A 26,836-nucleotide genomic window follows, 5' to 3' on the forward strand; every position below is an offset into this window, starting at 1 on the left:
ACGGCTCGCCAACTTGCGTCAGATGGCAATGACATGAGCCCTGAGCGATCAGAGGCGCGCTAAAAATATTTTGAAGTCAAATTTTCGCGCTAATGCCACCAAAATGACGTCACTTTTTGACCGGATCTTGCTTCACATCCGGTTTATTTTTTGTTCCGCCGGAAGTGTTCCCTCCTCACACAGATGGCGCTAAGCCCCATGGGCAGCTCGAGAGCCGCCATTTTCTGAACGTATGGGCTTCTATGGAACCTTCGCTACCAGTTACATTTACCTTGTTCACGGCGTCTAAACTGAGCACTCGAGAACCGCCCCACGGAACGACGGGGGTGCACAAATGGTGCATAGTGTGTGTGCGCGCAGGTAGTCTTTCAAGTGGCCTCTGACGGGTATTACGGTATTACTAAGTAGTTTTATGTTTTATGTGCTCTTACGCCTTGGGCAGTCCCGCTAGTGTGACGCTAGTTTGCGCGGTAGGGGGGCATTTGGCGGCACCTGCAAGAAGCTACTGCCGCAAGGGCTAGTAAGTGGCAGTACTCCTGGATGTCGTACTTACTGCACTACCTGAAACATTCGAAGAGGGTACACATCGCGGCGGAAACAGCACACCGAACAGCGGTTAGTAATTATGAAGTACCACGCAAAACACATGCGTCTTTAAAATTACCTAATAACGCTCGAACTCCTCCATTTACGGGCTTTTGTAAGGAGGAAGACACCGTCGCATAGCAGACGACGCTGAGAGCCCTCTCAAACAGCTCGAAACAAACAGTCGCAATAGGATGGCCATCAAAGCAGAGTGGAGCGTGGCGCCCTCACTATAAAGGAGTTCTTCAATCATTTCAACCAGATAGGGCTGGCATTCTTTGTGTACAGGTTGGTTCGAGCAACGTCTCCGCCTAAACGTGTAGTCAGTGTAGTTCAGAAAATTAGTTCATTACAGACGGATTAACCGCGGCTAAAATCGTGTCATCTGTTCCTCTGAAGACGCCTTGTGAGATACCGCTAACACATCGATGTGTGCCTCACAGGAGTTAATGAAAATATCTGTCCGCCTTCTCACGTCGATGGAGGTGGTTGTGTCTCGTGTCCAGCGACGACCTGTGTTTCTCCTACTGACGCTTACCCATTCGCAGCAGTTGCCTTTTGTTTGAGTGGAGTGACGTGTGTATCTGTTGCATCTCCTGAATCCCGGGGTATTTGCTGTGGTGGAGCAGCGATTGATCACGCCTCGAACCACCTTCTGTGGAATACCCATTTCAGGTAACGTCGCTCGACGCACAATCTTAATAACAAATTCAGTTACTTCAAGTTCACTTTGTGAATACCGCCGCGAGAGCTACGCTGGAATGAATCCAGAACCGCACCGCTAACTGATACGTGGCAATACACGCGAAGTACAACGGTCGAATTCTCTAATACTATCGTGCGAGTCGGCGCCTTCGAGGGCAGGTCACATGCGCGAACGATTCCGCTAGTGCAACCGTCGTCTGCTATGCTGTTCCCGCAAGCACGACACAACCCCATTTCGCTGGTAATCAACCGCCTGTTTTCATTGGCGTGAACACGGTGCACGCGAAGTCGCAGTCCCGTTGCCAGACTGCGGGCACAGCCTTATAGGCGACGGTTTGCGCTGGCGGAATCGTTCGGTTCGGCGCATGCGACCCACCGTTGCTCGTTTCGCCGCATTCTACCATGATCAACCGGGGAGCCACGCGCAGGCCAACGCTCACACGATGTTAAAAAATTCGCCGGCTGTACACTACGAGCTTACGGGCGTAAAACTAACCACTGCGCCGTTTGTTTGCGCGGCGCCCGCTACCGAGGCGGCGTGCAGGTGCCTTTGGAATCGCCAAAGAATGCTTTGCATTGAAAAAGTGGCCATACGTATATTTCAAGAGAGGAGAAATCTTTGTGATCGGATGGCGTTGCATGTGTTTGTGCTCATTTTAATGATGAAGCTTGCGATAAAGCTGTAAATATAAAACTGATAAAGTTCTGTTTGTATGAAGTGGTAAGCCTGTAAATACAATTAGAGCTCCAATAATATAGCTTGATGCAAATTACCAGAGTAAAGCTGTTTTAAACGGTTTAAAAAAGCCAGGGAGAAGCTTAAAATGGCAAGAAGTCCCTAAAGCGCGCAGAGTGACACCTCCTCCAGTACGGTCTAATGCAGAAGGGAATGAAGGATACATAAATAGACCATAACCCGTTTTGCATAGCAAGGATGCTTCTCACTTCGGACATTTATCTGATTGACAAGACTACTACCGTGGGCTAAATTGTGTGCTTGCTGTTTTTTTCGGAGAAGTAAAACTAGAAATCGGCTTCTTAGTGGTACTCTCGGCGTCTTGAGTAATTTTGTGAGTTTTCAACTGTGGTTGTGTCTTTCTCTTCCAGGAGACCCAATTCCAATAGCAGGCATTCCACGTTCAACTTGATTGATGCCTAAGAGCTGTGTCATGGCAACGTCAGCAGATGCAGCCTCTGGCCGAAATGTATCCTGCAGCCAAAATACACAGGCATCCATTACTACCAGTGCCATAGGTACCTTCCCTATTTTGTTTAACTGCTGGTTATATGTTCTGCTGACTGAATTTTCTTGTCAGGTACGCAGTGCGCTCCTATGGTGTTCATCAATCGAAGCTCCCAAACAGGCGAGGAATTTTCAGGTTTGGATCCTGCATTTTTTTTTTCTCACTTATGTAAGCACTTCAGCAATGAGCAGTCAATAGGGTGGAATTAATTATTTCTATTGTAGCATTCATTTTTAGTAATATTTTGTGTGATTGGTAATTTTGTTGTGGTGATAAATGGAAGCCATGGTGGTTTTTTACTTGTAAGATTTTGAGCACACCAAGCATTTCACCACTATGTACTATGGGAAAAAGAATTTGTTAATAAGCACCTCAGTACTGTAGGGGCAAAAGCTGTTATGCTATTTTGCAGTGGCTGCATCTGCTATGAAAAACCAAAACTGATCGTGCTGTTTCAGCACGACCAGTTGAGTAATTCTGGGCGTTCTAAATTTGGTTGTAGATACCTACGGTCCCATCTCATAGCCTGGGGGCAGTCTTTCTTCACTTCTCGGTCACTGTAATGCCTTATTATTGCCAGTATAGAACTTTTCGTAAACATGCTATCTATACACCAGAATTCTTCGGTGTTCTCAGGGCAGTGCCATTTTTCTGCGATCGGTGCGTCACCTTGCGGGCACTTTCTGGGGGACTGTGGGAACAGCAGCCGCAGCCATTGGACTGCGCATCGTTGGGCTTATATTCGGGCACCTAGCCTGGCTTTAAAATTGGTCAGCGCCATTTATTTGATGTGTCAGCACGCTACAGTGAACCAGTTCACCGGAGGGCCACCCAAGCTGAGCGAGAACTAATTCTGTACAAGGTTAGCCTATACTGTACACTGCTCACGAAGGCAGCGTGCTGTGCATTGTTCTTGCCTAAATCATGAGTGTGAGGCTGTTTTGCCGTACAGCAGTTTTGTAGCCCGTCAGTGTAGCTGACTTTGCCGTACCAGAAGAATTAGCTGTGGGCTCACCTTCCTTATGTAGCCACACTGCAACACAATTTAAAGGGGCCTTGCAGACAGAATGCAAGTTTGCTTTATTCGATAGATTTCGTGTTTTATAGTCCCCCCCCCCACGCTTGTGCGGAAGCACACGATTCTTCCCGAGACATGCTTCCGGACTAAGCAAAGTAAGACATTTATTAAGGTAAGTTAAAATTTTGATTCTCCCCCCAAAACATGTGTTTTCGTGACGTCTGCAAATGCACCACAAGAACAGGTCTTCAAGTGAAACCTAGTGCACCATTAGCTTTGGCAGCCGACTGCTGAGCCTTGTTTACCGTCAGTCCTCCTAAATGGAACCACCATTACACACCAGACCGTTTTCTCCCTATGCTTTGTTTTTGAACATATTCACCTGCCTTGTTTTTGTTAAGGTAGAAAATAATTGTTTCGTGAAACATAGTGTTCACTCGACAAATATGGTCTCGTAACACACTGTTGCTTAGGCCAATCGGCCGGTGTCGTCTGAGACAACCCCAAAGTGCCGTACTGTTGTGCAGCTAAAACAAGTATGTGTGCAGTACCAACAGCAGTACGCCTCGCTACTTCTCTGTCGTAACTTCCACTGTTTACCCCATTATTCTAACTGCTATAAAAAGAATGTGCTCTAAATAAGGGGCCAGGCAGACAAAACACCAGTTTGGTTCATTTGAAAGATTGCCTCGTTCGAATCATACTGATACCACTTGTAATGCACACTTCGCTCAGACAAGCTATATAATTAGGAAAGAAGGGAATGACCATGCGACCCACTAGCTGATTTACCTTAATAGAACCTATGTGGTCATATGCCAAGCTGTGCGATTGACAGGCACGCAAACGCAAATAAGGCAGGGCTTATAAGCTTGCGGAACGAGCTATTTGCATTTAAATGTAATACACATTCATTTCACAGCAGTAAGGATGGTGGCGTAAACAATGTAATTAGGAAAATGGACGTAAACATGGAAGTACCGATGTGTACTGCTGTTGCTACTTGTTCGGTAAGCTGATAAGGCCTGCCTAATTTGCATTTGCTCAGCCAATTACAGAGCTCTGAATATGACATCATAGGTCCTGTTGCGGGAAAGGAGCTAGTGGGTCGCAGGCCGTTCTATTTCTTGTAATTATACAGATTATTTGAGTGAAGTTTGTATTAAAAGTAGTGTCAGTGTTATTCTAATGAGGCAATCGCAGTGTTTTGAAAGAATCAAGCTTGCATTTTGTCTTCATGGTCCTTTTAAGGTACGCATGACATGGTGCCTAGAAGGTGTGCTCTAAACAGGCATAGCTGATTACTCCCATACCGTAGTTCTTTTGTTTTTCTTCCCTTTCCTTTTGCAGTTTAATGGCACACTTCTGGTGAGACTGATGATTTTGAAATATTGTGAGAAAGGAGTGTTTTGGGTGTGGGACAGAGGCAGCAATCGCAAGTCACGCAAATATTTTACTCAGACTTCCCAGCAGCTGGCATTTTTACCTGCCTTTTCGAGGTGCCCTTGAAGCTTTTATTATGTGGAGAGGTTACATTCACAGCTCTGTGTGCAATCCGTGCTTCCCAAAGAACTGTGCTGCTGGCTGCCCAAGTAACGAGGTCAGGCTCAGCTAATACAGTTGCCTCCTGATAATTTGAAGTCACTCAATGGGAATTGTCGGCTAGTGACGAAAGTGACATTGACAACGACGTTAGAACTGAGCCACCAACCGCTGGCTGCTGATGTAGCTGCAGGCCGTCTTTTTGCGTAGTGGGTTTTTGCTGCAAAAACAATGCAGAAGAATCACTCAGAGGCATCTGCAGTCTGCAGAATTCACTTTCCGCAGCAAGGTTGTGCAAGCAAAAGCAGGCGGCAAAGGCTGACTTTTTTTGAGTGAGCTTTCAAAATTACAAAATGTGTTTTTTTGTTATTTCTGGTTAATTTGAAGTTTGTTTCATTCAGAGTTTTCTTAAAGGAGCCATGAAGAGAAAACACAAGTTTGGTTCATTCGAAAGATTGCCTCGTTAGAACCATAACGACACCACTTATAACGCAAACTTCGCTCAAATAAGCTACATAATTAGGAAAAACGGGAATGGTCATGCGACCCACCAGCTCATTTCCCGCAACAGAACCTATGCCGTCACATGGGCTAAGCTCTGCGATTGGCGGAGGCCGGCAAAAGCAAACGCATGTTAGGCAGGGCTTACAGTTTGCATAGCGAGCTAAATGCCCGTGAAACATACTGCACATTCTTTTTATGACAAAGAACAGTGGAGTAAACGGTTGAAGTTCCGAACGAACACGCAAGCGTGTGCGCCAATGCGTACGAAACAACCGCCTGGCCGAGCTCGACATCTCGCCGTCGCGCAGACGAATTTTCGGGTTCGAGGCGCTCTGACCTTGGAGGAAAAATGCCGTAAACACCGCGCACCCTAGCAAAAATTCTGATAGAAACTTGTATTAGTCTTATACATTTTTGTATTAGGTGTATAAGACATGTATTAGTCTTATACAAACTTGTATCAGCTTTATAAGTTTCATATACAAGTTGTATTAGTCTAATACAAATACACCTATTAGTTTGTATTAGTTTACAAATACTAATAGATCGGATAGACCTGAGTCTAATACAAACTAATAGAGACGTATTGGTTTTAATAAAAACTAATACAAATGGACTCGCAAAGTGCGATTTCCTGAATTTTTATTTTTTCTGGAAAATCACAAGCCAAAAAAGGTTGAAATGATCGCCCTTGAGCAATAATGTTTATTTGGTATATTATTATGAAGCGTTTTGTTCACTAACAAATCTCCGTAAATCTCCAACCAAATTCTTATGCAAAATAGGTCAACTTTTTTTTTTCATTTTCGCTCCTAAAAATGCGCCACATTAAGAGCGCTGATGGGAGCTGGGAGTGCTGCGCCAGCGATAAGCCACCTTACCTAACCTAGCGTCACTAAATAAGCTACGCCTTTATTTAGTGACGCTAACCTGACCTAAAGGCCCTTGATCGGCGTTTAAAGCAGATGATGGGACTTAACCTGGCCGTACCTGCGAGGCTGCAAGAAGCAGAGTAACTCTGGCAAGAAGAGCAGCAAGAAATCTAACCAACTGCAACGAAGTCAAGCCAAGCCATGCCAATGGTTTGGGTAGCCAAGATGGCGACGGTATCAAAGTGCGGCTGGCGTGTGTGTACGTTCGGGAAGAAGACGGTTAGAAGGAAGCGGCTTCTAGCGTTATTTCACATCAGACGCGTGTGCATCGCGTCATCTAGAAGTGTTGGAGATGTGTCTAACGCCCGTATAACTTTGGCAAGTATGAACCAGGCCGCAGCGCGATCCATCATGGACCCGTCACCTCGCGGCTCCGGACATCTTTGCTCTGTCTGCTATGCTGTTTAACGAACGCCTGACATCGAAGAAAGCGTGTGCATCACGTCATCCAGAAGTGTTGGCGCTGTGTCTAGCGCCCGCCGAACATTGACAAATGTGATCCGGGCCGCCGCCCGACCCATCTTTGACCCGTCACCTCGCCGCTTCGGACTCCTTTGTTCATTCTCAACGGAATGCCTCACGAAGAAGAGACTCCATTCTAATCGCGTGTTGCGGAAGGGTGAATGCCGTTTTGAAGTTGCATCGAAATGGGAATGGTGTTCAATCGGCCATTAATGCGCTCGATATGTACAGTGCTCAGCGATTGAAACGCGATACTCGGAGCGCGTGGCTGTCGTTGCCTGTTGCGCCACAGGTGAGCGCTTGTGAAAGCGAGCTGGCGCATTGTGGTATACGATGAGGGTGAGAGCGTTCGTAACGCATGCTTAGTGCATCCGGGAGACAGCCCTTCAGTGTGTGGTTCCAGGCGGCGCCATAGGCGTGCTACATGCCATCGCTTCAAAACGCTGCGCCTGCGTGCCGTGCGCGCCACGATAACACATCGCGATAAACGCGCATTCAAATTCTTCTTATATAACGCGCGCGGCGCGGCGCAGCACGCAGACGCAGCGTTTTGAAGCCATGGCATGTAGCACCCCTATGACGCCGCCAAGAACCACACACTAAAGCGCTGTCTGCCGGATGCAGTCAGCATGCGTCACGAACGCTCTCACCCTCACCGTATACCACAATGCATCAGCTCGCTTTCGCAAGCGCTCACCTGTGGCGCAACAAGCACCGGCAGCCAGGCGCTCCCAGTATCGCGTTTCAATCGCTGAGCACTGTACCTACGGCTGGACCGTACAGGTTTGACGAGCTTTTCTGATTGCATGCTGCAGCTATTTTGTGGATTCGCATTGCAATTTATTCATTCGTTCTTAATCAGGTTACGAAGTTATGTAACATTAAATTATTCAGCCAGATTTCTGTCAGCCAGAGGAATTTGCCTGTGTACCCTGATAATAAAATGTGTTGCCATGTTTCATTGCTTTGTTCGAACTTGCACTGGTTCTGATAGAACTAGTACACTCTGGTCGACCTATCAGACTAATACAGTCTGATAGACCTACCAGACTAATACACACTGATAGACCTAATAGACTAATACAGACTAATAGACCTAATAGACTAATACAGACTGATAGGACTAATAGGCTGATACAAACTGATAGACCTAATAGACTAATACAGACTGATAGGTCTATTAGTGGCAATAAGCATATACGTGTATTAGAATTTGTACCAGAATTTTTGCTAGGGCATTGACGCTCGTATCTTTCTGGTCGAAGCAGAGAGCTCGCGCGAACGGCTTTCCATACACGACACCGGCCAACTGGCATAAGCGATACTGCTACTGAAGTTGAACTATTATTAACCGTAATAAAAATACGGCACATACGTACCAGTCTGTATTCGTCCGTGGCGACGGCGCTGACGAGGCAGCGGAGCCGACGGCAGGGCGTTCGTCTGTTGTGGCTATCGCGGAATGGTCGCTTTCCCGTCCACCGCGTATCCCACAACTCTTGCCGCTCGTGCACTTAGAAGCGTTGAGCGTTCAAGTGGTGTGAGGTTGTTAAATGCAAGCCGGAGCTCCTCGGCGAGAGTTTTGTTCTCCGGATCAGGCGATTCCATGACTAGGGCTGCGGGTGCACTAGGTTTTACTAGCATTTTTAAAATGGCCGCCGTCTCGGTCGACTCCCGCGTGTGGGTGCTATATGGAGTCGACATACTAAGTATCTGTTTCATGGACCGGCCCGTGTGACACCATTGCTCACGTGACGAAATGTGCAATTTTAGCGGGAGATTTAAAATTTTGGCTTAAATTGCCTTATTTCTCAGTGAATAAAGCATCATTTGCTTCCGGGAAAGCGCTTGGGGTACTATGAAACACCTAATCTTTCGAATAAAACAAACTTTTGTTTTCTCTTCATGGCTCCTTTAAGTCTCCGTGAACTTGGTATTAATGGGACCGACAATTCTATGCAAATGGTGCCGTCCTTCATGATGATGCAACTTGAAACAAGTTAAACATGTTTCCTTGTGAGAGAAGCTTTGGTGTGGGTCACAGTGGCTCACATAAAGGATGTTTCTTAAGTGTTACGTGTGCTGGGTAGGATAACAGGAATCACAGGAGACAAAAGATCTTGTGAAAGTTTGTGAGGCGAAGTTGGACTTGAAACTATCAGTCTAGGAGTAGGACACTTTTTGTCGTATTCAAAGTTTTGATTTACGTATTGTATTGTTTTCGGTTGGTGTTGCTTGCCTCCTAACACACAGCGTATGCTGGCATGTCAGCTTTCATGTTTTGTGCCCGGTTGAGAAGAACCAGACTCTGTTAGGTCACATGCAGTGCGCTGTCTCACCAATCTCAGACACTTCACATGTTATTCATAATTTTTTTACAATTTATGCGTTACCATCCCTCATTCTCGTGATGATCTAGTGGCATTTTATGTGTATTCCGTGTGAATACAGGAATGCACGGGCAACAGTGGAGGGGTTCCCAGTGCCTTTCTGGAAACTGTTTGTTGGTTTTGTTGAGCCTGCGTGCTTGTGAAGTATTCGCGTCCTAGTTAATACATTTGTGTTGCCCTGTATGCCACTAGCAGTTGCGCGCTTTATAAAACTGCACCAGCTTTATCTCACAAAATAAAAAAAGGAGATGCGCGACCGTAATCAAAAAGAATTTATAGCGTGCAGCTAAATTATAAAGATGACGTGATTTAAAGTGGTACTTAAACCCCATCAAGCTTTTTGCCGGGATAGTTGCTATGGCACATCGGCGGATTGTGCAGGAACTTGTTGCAGAGACAGAGGAGGCAAACATACGGTATTTTCCGGCTTATAAGTCGCACTTCCCTCAAAACGACTTTTTCGGGTGAAAAAAAAGGAACGTATATAAGTCGCACCGGTGTATAAGACGCACCGGTGTGCAAAACGCACTTGTTAATGAAGTAAACTCATACAGGATCAGTTCGTTAAAACGTGCGGCAAATGTACATGGTTGTAGCGGCCGCCGCGTATGAATGCATCACCCGCTAAGCAGTGCTAGACACATGAATCTACCGTCCAAAGTCTGTACAGAACTTCTCAAAAATGGTTTACTGATACACGCAGATGGCATGTCCTTACAGATGGCGTTTAGGCAAAACCATCAAAGCCTTGTTCCTCCGACTCGCTAATAATAATTAATTCATTTAGACCAAGCTGTGTCTCTTAACGTGCACTGACATCACGTGGCACACAGGCACCTTTTCGAGCGTGGACCACGCACTGCCGCAGCGCACCGGAGTTATTCCATACATAAGTCGCACTGGTGGATAACACGCGTGAACGAAAATTTCAGAAAAAAAAACGGTGACTCGTACACCGGAAAATACGGCAGACCGGGATGTAAAGGCGCAAAATTAGTGTTTACCGTAATAGCAGTATGTGATGGAAAAGTGACTTTGGTGTAAAAGTAGTATTTACCGTGTGGCTGCAATGCAGCAATGCACCGTTCAAATTCATTTTTGTAGACAAACAGTGTCAACACTGGGTCCTTCGGGCATTTCACTGTATTCGTTAGATTTGATCATGGTTTCTAAGCAAGGCCAGCATTTGTTGTCAACAGCCGTGCTTTTGCAGGGTTAACACTGCATGAGGAATAATTGCTCCATTAATAAAGCTTTGCTGAAGCATTTAACGATATATTCATTTACTGGTAGGCAAAATATAAGTACATGCATGTATAGCACCTGTCTGAGAGCCTGTATAACACTCATTGTCCTCAGCTCTCTTTACATTTGATTTTGTTTTACCAGCTGCGGTGGCTCAGTGGCTAAGGCGTTGTGCTGCAACGCACGAGGACGCGGGTTCGATTCCCGGTCGTCGCGGCTGCTTTTCTGATAGAGGCGGAAAGCAAAAACACCCGTGTGTACGAGATTTCGCCGCGCGTTAAAGATTCCCAGGTGGTCAGAATTAATCCCGAGCCCTTCACTGCGGCGCGCCTTATCGCCTCGGTTCCGTCAGCGCATTAAACGCTTGAATCAAGATCGAGATGTTTGATTTTTTCAGTTCTGGATGTGGACAACGACCAATTTGGTGCCTCAAATGAATTCCCTGTTTCAGAAAATGGTGTAGTCTTTGTGGTGGAAGCAGGTCCTCACATCTGCTGCTGCAACCTACATTCAAGCTATACAGGGTGAGTTCCAATGCTTACAATACTGTTGCTTGAAGAAAATCAACACAGTAGAGAGCCGTGGCTTCAAGCAGGGAGTCACATTCTCAGCTGAAGGGATCTGGTTTAGAAAATGTAGTGGAGCGGCTCGTCTACAAATATTAGTAGAAATTGATGCCAGTAGCGTGAGGAACAGCGGCAGCAATAATAAATGCGCTGTAATTGATAAATCTGGGACAAAACAGGCTGAGACGATCAAGCCATATTGGCTGCTTGCTCTGCTGCTCGACCCCTTGGTCGAGCAGCAGAGCGAGCAGCCAAGCCCATGATGATCGTGCTGGGCATCCTGTGCCCTCACATCTTTCTGGGGATAGACCGGTGTTTTTCGGAAATACTGCTTGGCTTCAATCCTTCACGAACCCTTGTGCTTCATTTCTGTGCCATCATAATATTGACTAGCCCAAATAACAAGATGTCGTTTGCAGTTGCAGTCCAGCCCATTTAAAATGAACACATTTGGAAGCGAAAATCAGTTTCTTATATCCGTGTTTGCTATATCTGGACGTTAAAATCAAAACAAACAGTATAAATCTAAAAGGCCTAGCTACCAGCAGATGCTGCACCGCCATTTGCTGATTCTGGTGCACCCCTGATGGTAAGAATCTCGACATTGTTGCCCCCCCAAAAAAATACACAGTTTTAATAGCAAATTGCCGTTGCAGTTGTGCATGTCTTGGTATGAGCTCTTGCCGGTACACCCACCTCGTCCTTCCCACCATTCATTTTCTCTGCTTACCAGGAGCGTTGAAATTGCAAGTCGAAGAAAACAATTTCCCTAAGCCCACGGCAGAAATCACGCACTCGTTAGTTCAATGACAATGGTTGAACCCAAAGCTTTATCGTAAGGGATTTCTTGGTTGTTATTTGAATTTGAACTTTCACTCGCAGATTGCTTGGACTATTTCTCATTGAGCTTTGAGCTTGACTTGCATGCAGTTGGACTTAATTGCGGCGGCTTTGACTTCGACCCTTCGCCATTTGACTTCACACAAAGAAGGCTTCACGTTCAGCCGTCGTCATCGTTAGATTGAGGTGTGCACAATTTTTCTGCTTAATTTGACACATTCATGCATCCATCTCCAAATCCGAATTGCTTCAACTGTTCTGGAGTGGCACAATCGGATAGACTTTGTAAATGCGAGTGACCAAGGTTAGATTCCAACCATGAGAAGCATTTTTATTCACTGCACACATGATCATCACCATTGGCAGAGAATTTTGGCTCCTGCAGCACCTTTTGTGTGGGCTACAGATGACATCAGTGAATAGCTGATGAATGCTTCACTTTAAGGGGCCCTTAACAGGGTTCTAAAGGTTGTGATTTTACGTGTGCAATCGCTAAAGTACTATCCAAGGAACATCCTGCTGCAAAAATGGTTTAAAAGCGTCGAGTATTAGCCCAAGTTATCGTTCATTAAAAAGAACCAGCAATAAGGGCTGGAGTTCTTACCCTTTCATCGTGCCTCTGAAGAACTGTGGAAGCTGTGACGTCACTGACCAGGCGGAAAGCCACCTAGAGAAACAGGGCAACGTTCGGGATGCGCGCAGCCTTTGCTCAGCAGCACGTCACAATTTTTTTCTTTTTGGTAGCCGACACGCAGACTCCTACAGCTGTCGAGCAGCATTTGTAGGAGGAGCCTGCATAAAAGGACGCAGTAGTTGTAGGAGGAGGTAGTCGTAGGAGTGGACAGATCGGCCCGCTTGAACTACTTGGCGGCCGTGCTCCTCGCGTCAGTCGTGGTTGCATCGGCACATCAGTTTTAGGATAGGGGAAACAAGCATTTTAAGGCCAGATAAGGGATCCCAAGAAGAATTTGCTGGCTCATGCTTTACACCGATGATTAGAGACACGCTAGCGTTTCCGCGTGCAGCACTGTCGTGGCAAACAGTACCCTTTGAGGCCCAGACGTTCAGAAAAGGCTTAGCATAGCTGCAGTTATACACTCACTGCTTTGCGAAGCCGCGCTGACAACGATCGCCAGTGCAATCTTTTTTTTTTTTGACAATGTAAAACTATTTTTCATGAACAAAGACTAAGGGTACGGGGACAAATGGTACACATAAGTACCTGACTGGGTCCCTGCTCCCTTTGAGACATCAGCAGCAGCACAAAGTTACAAGACGAGAAAAAAAAATCAGTGCAACTGGTACTCGAGCAAACAAAAAAACAACAAATTTTCAAGCACTCGCAACACTTCGCGTAACAGTGTGAGCATAACACAACATATCATGACACAATAACATATATATAAACTTACAAACAACCGAAATTCAAAGGGAATTCTTGATACAAAAAAGAATGGTACACATACATCACAGGATGCCAATAGCTAAATTTACTTATAAAATAAGTCAAAATAGAGATCTTGCAAAACAGTATTCTCGTAATATTCGTTTAAAGGAATTTGGAGGACATGTTTTGATAATCTCACCGATATCTGCATTATCATTTAGGAATTTAGAAATGAGATAGTGCATGGTCTTAAGCCATAGTTTGTTCTAATACGAGGTAACCTGTAGTTTATTTTTCTGAATTTAAAACTATCATTCATTGACAGATATGTTTGCTGAAATTCATGACCAGTTATGCGCATTTCCTTGGAGACATATAATGCTAAGTTGTACATATGTAGCTGTTGTATATTCAGTATTTCATGTGCTTCTCTGAACTGTCTGGTACTGTGTCGGGAACCTAGATTTTCTAGAGCCCGAATAGCTTTTTTTCTGCGTTATAGTTAGCTTTAAAATATTAGAACGATTTGTTAAGCCCCAGACTAAAAGGCAGTAATTTAATTGTGATTGGAACATTGCATAATAGACAATCTTTCACTGCAGTCACCCCCTCTCAGGTATTTATAAACTGATTTTCAGCAATAGGGACGGGGCGGCCGTTGTATGGCACAACCGTCCCTTCAGCGAACAGCGCCGCCCGTGGCGAACTGCTCATCGGTGGAATGCCGGTGGCAGTCAGCGCAGCGTAGTTGTGCATGGCTTTCTGTTGTTCTGCTGCGGTACAGCTTGCAAAGAATAGACGAGCACAAGGACATTTTTTCAGATCGATAAATCTTGAAAGCAGAGGCGACCTTTACGAGCCATGCCATGTGTGTGATTTACGCCCATACTCAGTAGTCACAAATAGGAGACGACACTCACTGCATCAAGCTCAAAGTCAAGCTGGAAGTGCAAGTCCTTTCCTTCATGAAAATTTTTTATGCCTACATGCAATTTGGCGCATCGAGGAATATATTGCAACTAAATGCTCCTACAAAGCTGGTGTGTGCCGCCAATCCAGGAATGCTGCGGCGCTGGCCTTTGGCAGCAGATGACGAAATGGCGTCGTGCACTAGCGAAAAACAAAGTTGGGGGATGCCTTCTAAAATTTACCCCAAAACATAAATTGTGATGGACGACGCTCCGTAACTTAATTAACTACAGTAGAAACGTGTTTAATTTCACAGAAATGCGCTTACTACAGTAATCGGGAATCGTTTAGAGAATAAATACTGCATGATAGTAGAACGTTATTGCTTGTCGTGGAAAAGCATTACTTTATAAGAATGGTTGCTGGGTATTTGGCTAATGGTTCTTCAAAAACCAATTCCTGCGTGGGCGAAGGATGAGAGACAGGAGAGTGGCAGAAACCAGCCCTCAGTTTCGCAACTGAATGCTGCAGTCGTGGTTTACAAGCTGCCACCTACGCTTGAGAAATCATGCACTTATTCCTCTAACGATGATGATGCTTTATCGTAAAGCTTTTGCGTGTAGGTTTCCTTGGTTGCCTTGTGGATCTAAACGTTGAATAGTTGAGCTTTGAATTTGGCCACCACGCAGTTTGGGCTTTTGATCGCAGCGTCTGACTTTGACCCTTTCCTATTCTATTTAGCACGAACAATGCTTCACATTCAACCACAGCCATTGTTAGGTAGAGGGCTGGATGATTTTGCTGTTGAATTTTGCACTTTCATGACCCCTCTTATCCTAACTGCTTCAAGCATGTCAGAAATGTGTCTTTGCTAGAGGACTCGAGCTGATGCACCCCTATTTTAGGCACCTAGTCGTGCGTTTTTGGTATCTTCAGAAGTCATTACACGTTTTTTGAGGTACTCGGCAAAGAATATTTCAGCATTAAAAAACAGGCTGACGTTACCATTGCCACGTTTTTTTAACTATCGGTGCCAGCCTTTATGGCACACAGGTGTTAAAATGGGAAGGGGGGTGATGGTTTGGAGCTTGGGCTGTTGTGTGGTTGAATTACTTTGGCTCTTGATAAAATGGCCACTACAAAACTGGGAGTTGCACTTGGGCTCTCAGGCTCCCATACTGTCACTCAGGGCCGTAGGCGGCATTTTGTTTAAGGGGGTTTGAGTTAAGGGAATGGCTGACTTTTGCCAAAAGGAACAGAAGTCTGGAGTATGTGCTGCCTGGAAAAAATTTCGCAGGGGGTTTGAACCCCAGCCCCCCTGTGCCCCCCTTTGGCTAGGTCCCTTCTGTCACTCACGAACACCGAGGGCACAAAGCTAGCTCAAGATTACAAAAAGGAATTGTAAACTGCCGCGATGTTTCCATGGCCACATGGTAATGGATCTCGTATGTAAGTGCCTTTCTCTCCAAAGCATAGGTATTCCACTGTTAATGGAAACTGTAGTCATTTAAACCAGGGAAGATAATTTAAAGTGGTATAAATGAATATAATATTTTTATTCCTACTCGGATCACGCAGAGGCAGCCACAGGGCACTGCTAAAAGCGCTCATGTCAATGTAGCCCATTACCAACTTTAGAAGCGTCCAATAAGTTTATGTAGCCATTAGAGCATTTAAGGAGAAATGAATAGTCATAATTGTAGTTTTTTTCATACTCTGATTGCTAGATAGTCAAGCAATTGCCAAGCGTAGATCGCTGCAAAAAGAGCTCAGGTCATTGCAACCCATAGCCAACTTTGGAAACCTCCCCGCGCATATTCCACCTCCCCGCGCATATTCGCTCACAACCCCACCAAAACATTTCAAGCACCAAAGCAAACACAGCAAAAACAACAAAAGGCGGTGTAGTCCAATGCACCGGCTAATTTCACTAACTAGGGGAGCGCCGAGTGGTGGCGCCACCCATCCAGCTGCCCGGTCCCTATAGTCCCGCTTTGGTGTTTTTCGCTTTTTAGCTGCTGCAGTGTACACCGTACACCACAGAAGGGGCTTCTTGCATAACCGTGCTGGCAGATGCTTGCCATGGTTGCACGTGTAGTGGCATTTCCGACATCAGTGAAAAACACAGGAAGTGTTTTTCAGCGTTATTTATTCCTTGTAAATGACGCGCTATATCTACAAACTCCAGCAAGCTCGTGTGACGGATAGCAATGATTTACATTTGTCCCTACTGAAATACGCCGTGCCGCCGGTGCCGGAGCTCCACTTGCCGGAACGGCACCCGCGCTTCCCCCAGAGCCGGGTACGCTGATTGGCTACAGCGTTTAAACGGGCCCACCAATAGCGGCGCCGCACTGTTCGGTGCACGTGCATTTAAAGAGGCTGCACCAGATCATTCTGCCACATGTCAGAGCGCGGAAGTATGGCGGTGAGGAAGTGGCAGGTAAACAAGAAAAGAGGGAATCTTTTTTACATGTTTGTGCGGCCCATTCTTTATGAATAGGTGTAATATTTGGTATGCGTTGGCGTGAAAGAGTACTATAGTGATTGTGCGATTGAAATGGCTACCTTCAGAAGCCTATTTAGGGCCCCTTTAAAAAACACTAACAGAAAGGAGCGGGGCTGGAGTGAGCCCACCATGCCAACGTGGCCTAATCACAGATCGCAAGGTTTCGTGTTGTCTTTCTTTCCAATGCGCATTGACGAGGTTAGCTGCACTGCACACTGGGAGTTTATTTTCTTATGCTCGACCAGTTTGTATGTACCGTAATGGGAGGCATGGAGTCACTTTATCCAAACGAACTCAATTTATCCAAACGAGCAAAGTCGTCTTGTACAAGAACGGCAGCAAGAAAGTACCACCACAGCGTACCAGTCACATCCAGCGCCATTCTAGTAAGCACTGTTGCTGCTCTCGCTCACCCATCATCGTCGCTGTCACTCTCGCTAGCATTCTCACTGGCTGTCACTGTCACGCGTCTCACGCGGTATAGAAATGAGGCTCGGTTTGAAGCATTGGATTTCCACGCAATATATTTACAAAACAAAACAACTCAAACGAACGGAATCATAGCGACTGAACACACATATATCACACTAAACAGAAAAAACCGGCGCGACCTCACACTCCAACAATCTAGCCAAAACATCACTATAATACATGAACCGTCTACGCCGAAGTCAAACAAGTACTACCCTGTAGCACGTCGAAGCCACTGCGATGCCGATGGCGTGGCCCGGCGGGTAGGCTTCCGCGTTGCGGAACATCGCAGCACGTTGCGATGGCCCGTGATGGTCGTCGGTCGTCCGGATTACCGTGGTGCGATGCCCCGGCTTCACTCAGCAGCGCGGCTCAGCAAGAGGCCAGCAGTGCGAAGCTGCTGGTAACAAGTGGTCCCGAGCTGCCCGCTGCCAGACGGTGCGATGCTGCTGGTGCGTCGTGGGGCACGGCCCGACAGGTCGCCAGGTAGGAATTAGTCAGCCACGCCCGGGAGAAGTCCCTATCATCGAGGCTTTGTTGTGTGAGTGCACGTCACAGGAAAAAAAGCGGTAGCTGCAAGCCACGTGGTTTTTGGGCAGAAGGCACTGCTTCTTCGTAGTGTCCATGTTGTAACATACAGGGAGCGTGACATGCTCCTTACTTGGTTTGTATCCAACGCACCTATATCATTAGACGCTAGTGTCTTGGCTGGCAGCAGCTGGTAAAAAAGCCTTGTCTAATCAGCATTTTTATGTCGTCATCAGCGTGCGTAGATCTGGTCAAGGTAATTGTGAAGCCAAGTCTGGAGCAACACATCATCAACGGACACGGCCTCCCTGACAATGTGTTTGCCCGTGATGATGTGCCGATCTCTGTGATGCTCTAGCCAGCCATTGTCAGGTTTGAATTGGTCATGCCCCAGGACAAAGGCGAAGTTCTGACTTTTTTTTTTAAATAATGGGGCCACTCATGGAAGACGCTTTCCACAAATGTCAACATACCTGCTCCCAACAAGACTGCTCCCAAGTCCCCGTACAAAGGCTTGTGGATGCTCTTCCGATCTGTACTAGTGGCCAGCATTATCATTCAGGACTACATCACTCTTATCCCTGTCTTGGTGATTGTCAACAGCATCAATTTTTGGGCGATCTGAAACTTCATTATGTTATGCTGGCCTTCGTCAATAATCACGCGTTTTACGTTTTAAAAAGCTTTTCTTTTTGCAGACTATGTGCTGGTGCTCGTGTTTATTGGTTATCAAGGGAGCACTACGGCAGCTTAGTTGAGCTCGCAAATGGGGAAGGGTAGAGTGGCCATTGAAACTAGAACCAGTGGTGAAGGCTATGATTGGGCAACGACGTTGCTTGGAGAAACCCAGTGATAGAGAGGCCTGCCTATAGGAGCAACACTCGGAGCATTCCTTGTTGTGAAGCATCCCGCTTCACCACAGTTCGAACATGGCAACTGGCGCGCGTTTCTCTCCTGTGTACGCTCGCTCATGATGTAGTCTGCATGCGGTAGGTCTGAAGCTCTGATTTGATCTCTGGTTATATCACTCATGTCTAGCTTTTATCGGCTATTTTGCACAGAATTTGTCGCATTTTTGGCAAAGTGCATTCACTATGTCCGTGTTTGCCCCTCAAGTTTTTTTATTAAATGTGGACAAAAATTGCATTGCAAAATTGAATGTTTGTTCATTTACGCCAGCATTTTGTTAAAACCGGGTTAACTATAAGTGGGCTATAATGTTGTGCAACATAAGGAGCCATGAAGACGAATTGCAACTTTTCTTCATTGAAAAGATTGCCTACACCACTTTTAGCGCAAGCTATACTAAATAAAACCAGAAAAAGAGAGAATAACGATGGGACTGACTAATGACTTAACCTAATGCGTATTATGGCTAGTTTGTTGCGATTGGCCGACGATGACAAAATCCAATTCAAATAAACAGGCATTAGAAGCTTACAGAATCAGCTATTTTTCATTTAAATTTAATGTGCATTCTTTTGATTGCAGTAAGAATTGTGCGGTAAACGATAAACGTTGTGAACAAACAAGTAAACATAGAAACAATTAGTGTGGCATTACGCCGGCTGATGTTACATAACACAGCCATTGGTCATATTGGGCTTTTTTTGACACGACACTGGCCAAATAACGTAAGCGACACCTCCACTTACATGACCCTGTTTGTCAGTTCATACCCACTGTATCACAAAATTATTGTTGACTGTACTAAACTACGACAGATTGGTTATAACCAGAGTCTAAACAGCAGCCCGGCACCCTCTTTGACACGAAACCCAAACACCAAGCTTCTCAAGCGGAGGTAATCACACAGCACATGCAGTTGCAGGTTATTCTTCAGCATTTGCGCATTCTGGGTATATCCTAAAGAAGGTGTCTACAAGGACATCTTGACTGGCTAAAATATTTTGAGTGTGGAACTAATATCATCGTGGGGACGTGCAAACAAAAGCTTCAAAATTTGCACTTTGTGCCCAAATAAATTGCGAGGACCAGTTTGAAAACTGCTGAGGAAGCTTGCCAATTTGGGATGGCTTTTGTGACAAGTACAGGACACTTTTTATGGAATTAAGCACTGACACTGTGCCCAAAGTCGCCTGGAATGGCACATTGAAAAGCCAAAAGAAGGCAATACTACGTTAGTGTTCGACATAGCCCATCGAATTGAGGCAGCAGCCAAGCACCTGTGCTACCTGTTTATCAGCTCTAAAGAATAGCTGTGCCAGCCCTAGATCAGAGCCTATGCTGTATAGTGCATGAATTTACGAACAGGGCCTCTGTCAAAGAGTGAGCCATGCAAAAGCAGTGCAGTTATGACCAGTCGGCCGTCTAACCTCTAGGCCCATCACCACATCCATTGTTTGCCTTCAAGGACGACAAAAGCTTTGCAATCTTATTTCATCACGATGGAGATCAGACTGAGATTGCGACCTCAGTCTGGAGAAATAAAAAATGCGGAGTAACCATGCCACAGTCAGCTGCCACAGAGGTGGCTAAAGTTGTGCAGCAGAAAATTCTACAGGCACTCTTACCCCTGAGTCTGGGCTTCTACCAATGTCTCACATGGACCACGAATGGCTCTTCATTGCGAAATTCCAGTTGTGCCGAGCAGAAGTTATGTCACCTTCACCATTACTTTCACAGTACTACGTTTCCTGGCCACAAATAGACTCCCTGCATTTTCAGTAAGCTCGGATGTCTGCTGGCCACTGTGGCATTTGCGGGGCAAGCCAGGAGACAATTATTGCCGATGGCCTTACCACAAGGTTGGGATAACTGGGTTTCCATTTACGATCCTTAAATCTTACACTGGTCTACAGCTTGCTGAAATCAGCGTCTACCATCCAATGCAACCAGTGGCCAAGCCAAACTTCCAATTACATTCGCCATCTCCAGCCAGGCACGGTTTACGCATTTGTTGCAACTGTAGACTCGCTAACAAGGTGCTCTTCAACAGTGTGCTCGGGAAGCTGAGGGGGCAATGTTCCGAGGCAAGTTTTCAAGCTACAAAATCGCAGAAGGCCTCAAGTTCTACCAACAGAGTGCACAAATGACTGCAAGAAATTGGCCTCAATACAGGCACGAGTGCTGACCTGTGATTTGCTATTGATGGACGTGAAGTCATTGGTTGAGTGGCCACTCGACATAGCTATTTGATACTGACCCAGCGGTTTTCTGACCTGCTCAGAAAAGCAGAACACATATTCGAGCAACTTGTGTCACGTGATGACACTTGTATGAAAATGTGTCGTTAGAATTTGAAACGATCATCTTGATTGCTTTATGGCCTTCACTCCTTTGTAGTTCTCTAAAGTATTGTTGATTGGGGTAATGAGCTTCCTTCTGAAGTAGAGTGCCATGGTGAACATCCAGAAGTTGTCAATTTTTAACAAAGTGCACCAAAAAGGCACAAGCAGATATGCAGACCTTTCAACATCATTGGCAACATTGGTGTACCTCCAAGGTCATAAATGCTTATTTCTATCCATTGTACAAAACAATCTCTTTAGTAGCAGTAAGGTCACAAAAGTTTTGGGTTTGCTTCGACTTGTAGATGAAGTTGCTATGTCCAAGAGGATAATGAACATTACGTGTTGTGTTATGGAAGTTCTTCCAACAAATTCTGCAGACCAGCATCAGAAACCTGCCTAACGAAGCATGGTGGACACATTCAGGCACGAAGTTCAGCTCCCGAATTGTAGTAGCTGGAGCTGTACAGTTGCAAGAGCCTCTCACTTTGGCTGAATACCTCTGGGTGTTCCGTGGTGTACCCTGTTTGGTACAGTGCCCCAGCCACATGGTTCTTCTGCTTGCACAGTAATCAGGTTTCAATGAGCAGCATGCCGTCATTCATCGCCATTATGGGTGGCACCTTCCAGGTGACCTTGGGCACATTGCAGAGTGCTAAGGTTGTAACGTAGGCAGCAGCCTTCCTACCAGATTGCGGCACCAGAAAATGTGGCTAGGGCCACGGAGCACATGTCCGGCTCCCAATGTAGTGGAGTCAACCTAGTGAGTCAAGGGGCACATCCTATTCTAGTCTTCGTCTCTTATTATACTACCCGCCCTCGCTTCGTCCGGGAACTACTGTAGCTGTCTTTGATGGCAACGCTAAATAATTTGTGTTGGAGAAGGAGTGTACTCGAGAGATTACGTGTTTTTCATTGAGGTTAACTGGAGCTAGCAGTGAACAAAGCAGGAACAATATTTAATACACTTACACAACAGCGGCCATTGCACACGTTCGGCAAATCCCACTGACAAAACATGTCGCCGTTGAAGCTGAGTGGCATGTTTAACAGCCATACGGTGTGTCTCCATACAGTGTGTCTCCTCTCTTAGGTCTTTGAAAGCCTCAGGAAAAAGAGTCGGAGTAGGAAAGGTGGCACCTTCACAACATGTTTGGACTCTCAAAAACTCACTGAGACGAGAATAAAGGACAGAAAGTTGGCTGATATTGACAACTTGCTTGATCACCTACCGCATATTTGGTACTTGTCCAATGTGCATTTAAAACGTGTTCACTGCCAAACAGCACTTCATGAATGTAGTTGTGAAAAGATATCTTTCATGACCCAAAACGAAGCATATATAAGTTGTGTTTTGTTATTTGGCTTGTGCTGAGCTCCCACAATATTTCGGTGCAAGATGGATGCGATTTCTCTGTTTTAATGTGAAAAATGTGCCCGTCTCGATGACGTCATTTTCTGCATGACATACTACTTCCATGTGATTAAGTGGATTGAGATGGAAATAGGTCTAGATATTGTTAATCAGTGAAAAAGAAAGTGATGTTCTTGTACATATGGCTGTTTATTAGAACAAACGTGTGCTCCACAATAAACTAAAAACACAAGTGCCAAACAAGCATCAACAACAGACATGCATGGATGAGCATGAGCAAATTGAATGCAATGGTGTTTGCTTTCCACACATTCATTTGTTGCTGTCTCGTTTTTGAAAACAATGGCTTAGGTCAAAAACACTGTCGATGAGGCAAAAGCAGTCTATAAGAGGGACCTAAAAGCTGCACCATTTCCCTGCACATCCTGTCGATGGGGCAAGCAAAAGAAACATAGGTATACTAAGAAGGCATGGTTCTTGGCACTTTGTGTTTTAGAGCTCTAACATACTTTCAACCTACTAGATGTTTTTAATCGTGCTGCTCACCTTAATTTGAATAATATATTGTTCGTTGCAGTATTCAAAAGATCCCACTATTCACACATCCTGCTACTTTTGCTTGATGCAAATAAGAGAATGCTAATGCATGAAAAAAATTCAGCTGGTGAGACTGCAACTACATTTTCCACCTCTTGCTACAAAATGAGAGGCAATGTCCCTTTCATTTGGCCCAAATACTGCATTTGTACTTAAAACGATCACACATTTCCCTGTATACATTTACTGCTATCTGGGAGTGCAGTAGTTTCGAAACATGCTTTTACCTACTCTTTTACAGCATATAGGCCTCAGCTCGCCATGCGCCTTTAATTCTTGTCCTATAACAGCCAGTATAAATCCCATGAAGTAGCTCGAAAATGCCTCTGGCCAGATCTAAAATGCAAAGACTGAGTAAACTGACCTATTTAGAGTGACAAGAGAAAATCAATTTTTTTAACCACTGTGTTGTAGTTTTGGAGGTTTTTATAAAAACGAAAAGCTAAAGCCGGAATATTTCCATGTACACAGCCACCACATCTTAACAGATTGGCTGTCCCCTTTCACTGGTCTTTGGAATGTGAATACACTAGGATTTATTGAGACTGGTGGACAACAAATGTCATTTCCCAGAGCCACCTGACGTGATCAAGAATACTGTCTGAAGGACCTATCAGACATACTCAAGTTGACCGCATGGCAGGAACTCTGTAAACTAAGCTTTTAGATGCAAAGCATCTCTTAGTCCGGCTCCGTCGTCCGGGGTCCGGCGTCCACACCTCTCCTTCTCTCCACAACAGCTGTGATAACGCCGCTCTATCCCCTCCTCCTCTCCACACCACCTGTGCGATAGCGCACGCTGCTCCTCCACTCTCCCTCCCCACACCACCAGTGCGCGCTTCTCCTCCTCTCCCCTCCTCCTCTCCACTTCAGATAACCAGGTCCACGCCGCTGCTCTCTTCAATTGCTGCTTTCTGTTGATTCAACGCTGCGCCGTCCGATGAGCTGACAATGGACACCAACGATTCTCGCAGTGAACTGGCTGTCACGCCTTCAACCAGCAACAACCAGTCCACTTCCAGAACCGCGAGATTCTCTGAAGACAAGGCTGCGCGGAGGAGAGCTCGCGACGCAGAACGTAAACGCCAGCGTCGTGCAGCGGATCCCGCACTTCGAGAACGAGAACGGGAAGCCGCTTTGAAACGTCGCCGTCGAGCAGCGGATTCCTTGCTTCGAGAACGTGAAGCCGCTTCGAAACGTCGCCGTCGAGCAGCGGATTCCTCGCTTCGAGAACGTGAAGCCGCTTTAAAACAGCAACGTCGTGCAGCGGATCCCGCACTTCGAGAACGAGAACGGGAAGCCGCTATGAAACGTCGCCGTCGAGCAGCGGATTCCTCGCTTCGAGAACGTGAAGCCGCTTCGAAACGTCGCCGTCGAGCAGCGGATTCCTCACTTCGAGAACGTGAAGCCGCTTCGAAACAGCAACATCGAGCAGCGGATCCCACACTGCGAGAAAGCGACACCGCTTCGAAACGCCAATGTTGAGCAGCAGATCCCGCTAACTCGTGGAAACTCGAGATGCTTAGCATCTCCTCAGGGTTCCCACGTGGGAAGATGGTGTAACTTTTTTTGCTGGAGTTTTCTTCTCCAATCTGATGTTATCGCATTATGTGAGGTTAAAAATGTGAATTCTAACTAGTGTTCTAGATGTGTGTCCTAACCCTCTCCTCTGCAAAAACTTAAATTGATTGACCACATTTGTGGCCCACATATTGCCTTCAGACTGCCTTTGCAATTTTCACTACCATAGGAATACAATGTCCGGATGTTTCATTTCCAGTTGAGTTCAATATACCTAATTTTTTATTTTTTCATGCTTGATTCTTGATGGGTGATTTTTAGTCAAATTCGAATATGTCCCTTTTTTTCACTCACATACCATAGACTCAGTGTGCCCCTGCAGATATACATTACTAGTCGTACTCATCGCAGTTTTGTGCATTCCTATGAATGGTGTACATATCTTTAAAATCACAACTGTATTCACAGCACACTGAGTTCAGTAGGGTTACCAGGTAGCTCCCATTTGTGGCATAAGTTGTGGACACTATGCTGCTTTTTTTAAGAAGAATGTGGCAGTTCGGTCTTGCAGAAAATACTGATGCATTGTACCAAAGTTGTCTTTTTTATGTTTGGCATATAGCTGCTCCATTGCACTGTGAATGTCAAACGATGTGTGGATGCCTGTGTTAGTCTTCTGACTTCATTAATGCAACGCAAGCGTTTTTGTTGTTTTGCACATGAATAACGCTCTTATTTGGGGCAAACTTCTTTAGAACTTTATAAATTTTGCTAGTAAGTGAACCCTTGATGATATTTTTGCAGGTGGCTGTACATTTGAGAAGCTCGCCTTTATTTATGATACCTTGACATTTTTTTGGAATTGGAAATGATGCAAATTCTAGTTATTTCACCGTAATAAAAAAGTGAAACACTGGACTTGCGATGCTATCTGTATATGTAGGGCCTCATGATGTGCTTTTTTTTCAATTGTCAACCAATAGGGGAATTTTCGGAATAAATGTTCAGGGAAGATCCATGCAAAAATAAATGTTACCAGCGACATTGGCCCATTGTTGCTGTAGGCATTGTAGGAGTGTTGGGATGGACTATTCATTACTTGGCCAGAAAACTGGTTTTTAGGTCAAGTAGTTGGCAGTCAACTTGTTTTTTGGTATTTTCGTACAATGTTGGTAATTTGGTGCCTCATTCTTTGATCTTAGGGGTTTTTCAAAGGGCTGCAAGGAAATCCTGTTTGAAGGGAAGCTTCATTCCTGCCTGACTTGTCTACAGCAGAACCAGCAGGGTGCCCATGTCAAAGTTTGTTCCATTAAGATGCCTCAGACATGTGCAGTTGGCAAGGAAGCCTTCTGTGGAAGACGAAACCTTGAAACCCACGTGAAAGTGCACACCAACGAGAAGCCCTACAAGTGTAACATATGCCAGAAGAGCTACACTAAAAGAAGCGGCCTTGTTGCTCATGAAAAATTGCATTCTGGCAAGAAGCGTTATGAATGTGGCTTGTGTCAAAAAGGCTTTGCTAACAGAAGCGACCTGGTTGATCATGAAAGATCGCATTCTTGAGGAACGCCTTACGCATGCGGCATCTGTCAGAAAAACTTTACTAAAAGAAGAAACATGGTTGCTCATGAAAGACTGCACTTTGGCGAGAAGTCCTACGTGTGTAGCACCTGTCAGAAGAGCTTTTATCGAAAAGGTGACATGGTTAAACATGAAAAATCTCACTCTGGTGAGAAGCCCTGCGAGTGTGGCCTTTGCCACAAAAACTTCGCTCAAAAAAGCTACCTGCTTGCTCATGAAAGATTACACTCTGGTGAGAGGCCTCACACATGTAGCACCTGTAATAAAAGCTTTAGTAAAAGGGGTGACTTGTACAGGCATGAAAAATTGCACTCCGGTGAAAGACCCTTCATGTGTAGCTTTTGCGACAAAAGCTTTGCTCAAAAAGGCAATTTGGTTGCACATGAAAGATTGCACTCTGCAGAGAGGCCCTACGTCTGTAGCACCTGTCAGAAAAGCTTTACTAGTAGATATATACTCGTTAGGCATGAAAAAACACACTCCAGTGAGAGGCTCTACATGTGTACAATTTGTCAGAAGGGCTTTACTAAAAGTACTGGCTTGGTTAGGCATGAAAAAGTGCACTCTGGTGAGAGACCATTTTTGTGCAGCTTCTCTCAGAAGAGCTTTACTCAAAAAGGCCACTTGGTTTCTCACGAACGATGCATTCAGCGGAGGCCTTGCTTGTGCAGAAT

The 26,836-nt window shown here is 45.5% G+C and overlaps 1 protein-coding gene and 1 long non-coding RNA gene across 6 annotated transcripts in view; one reads left to right on the forward strand and one right to left on the reverse strand.

Moving 5' to 3' along the window:
* The window catches only part of LOC144158541 (uncharacterized), a 92,586-nt gene that overhangs the window by 30,757 nt on the left and 34,993 nt on the right, over window positions 1-26,836 (reverse strand). The gene's annotated exons all lie outside the window — the stretch shown is intronic.
* On the forward strand, window positions 840-25,883 carry LOC144158550 (uncharacterized). 2 transcript variants are annotated; one of them, XR_013320117.1, is made up of 5 exons: window positions 840-1,260; window positions 2,398-2,544; window positions 2,607-2,669; window positions 11,079-11,151; window positions 23,934-25,883. It is a non-coding gene; the product is annotated as an uncharacterized LOC144158550 (long non-coding RNA). The 2 variants fall into 2 exon arrangements; XR_013320118.1 differs by having other exon boundaries at window positions 24,035-25,883.

Source organism: Haemaphysalis longicornis, unplaced genomic scaffold, assembly GCF_048455015.1.
Source record: "Haemaphysalis longicornis isolate Haplotype H1 unplaced genomic scaffold, Haemaphysalis longicornis Haplotype H1 scaffold_10, whole genome shotgun sequence".
Lineage (NCBI taxonomy): Eukaryota > Metazoa > Arthropoda > Arachnida > Ixodida > Ixodidae > Haemaphysalis > Haemaphysalis longicornis.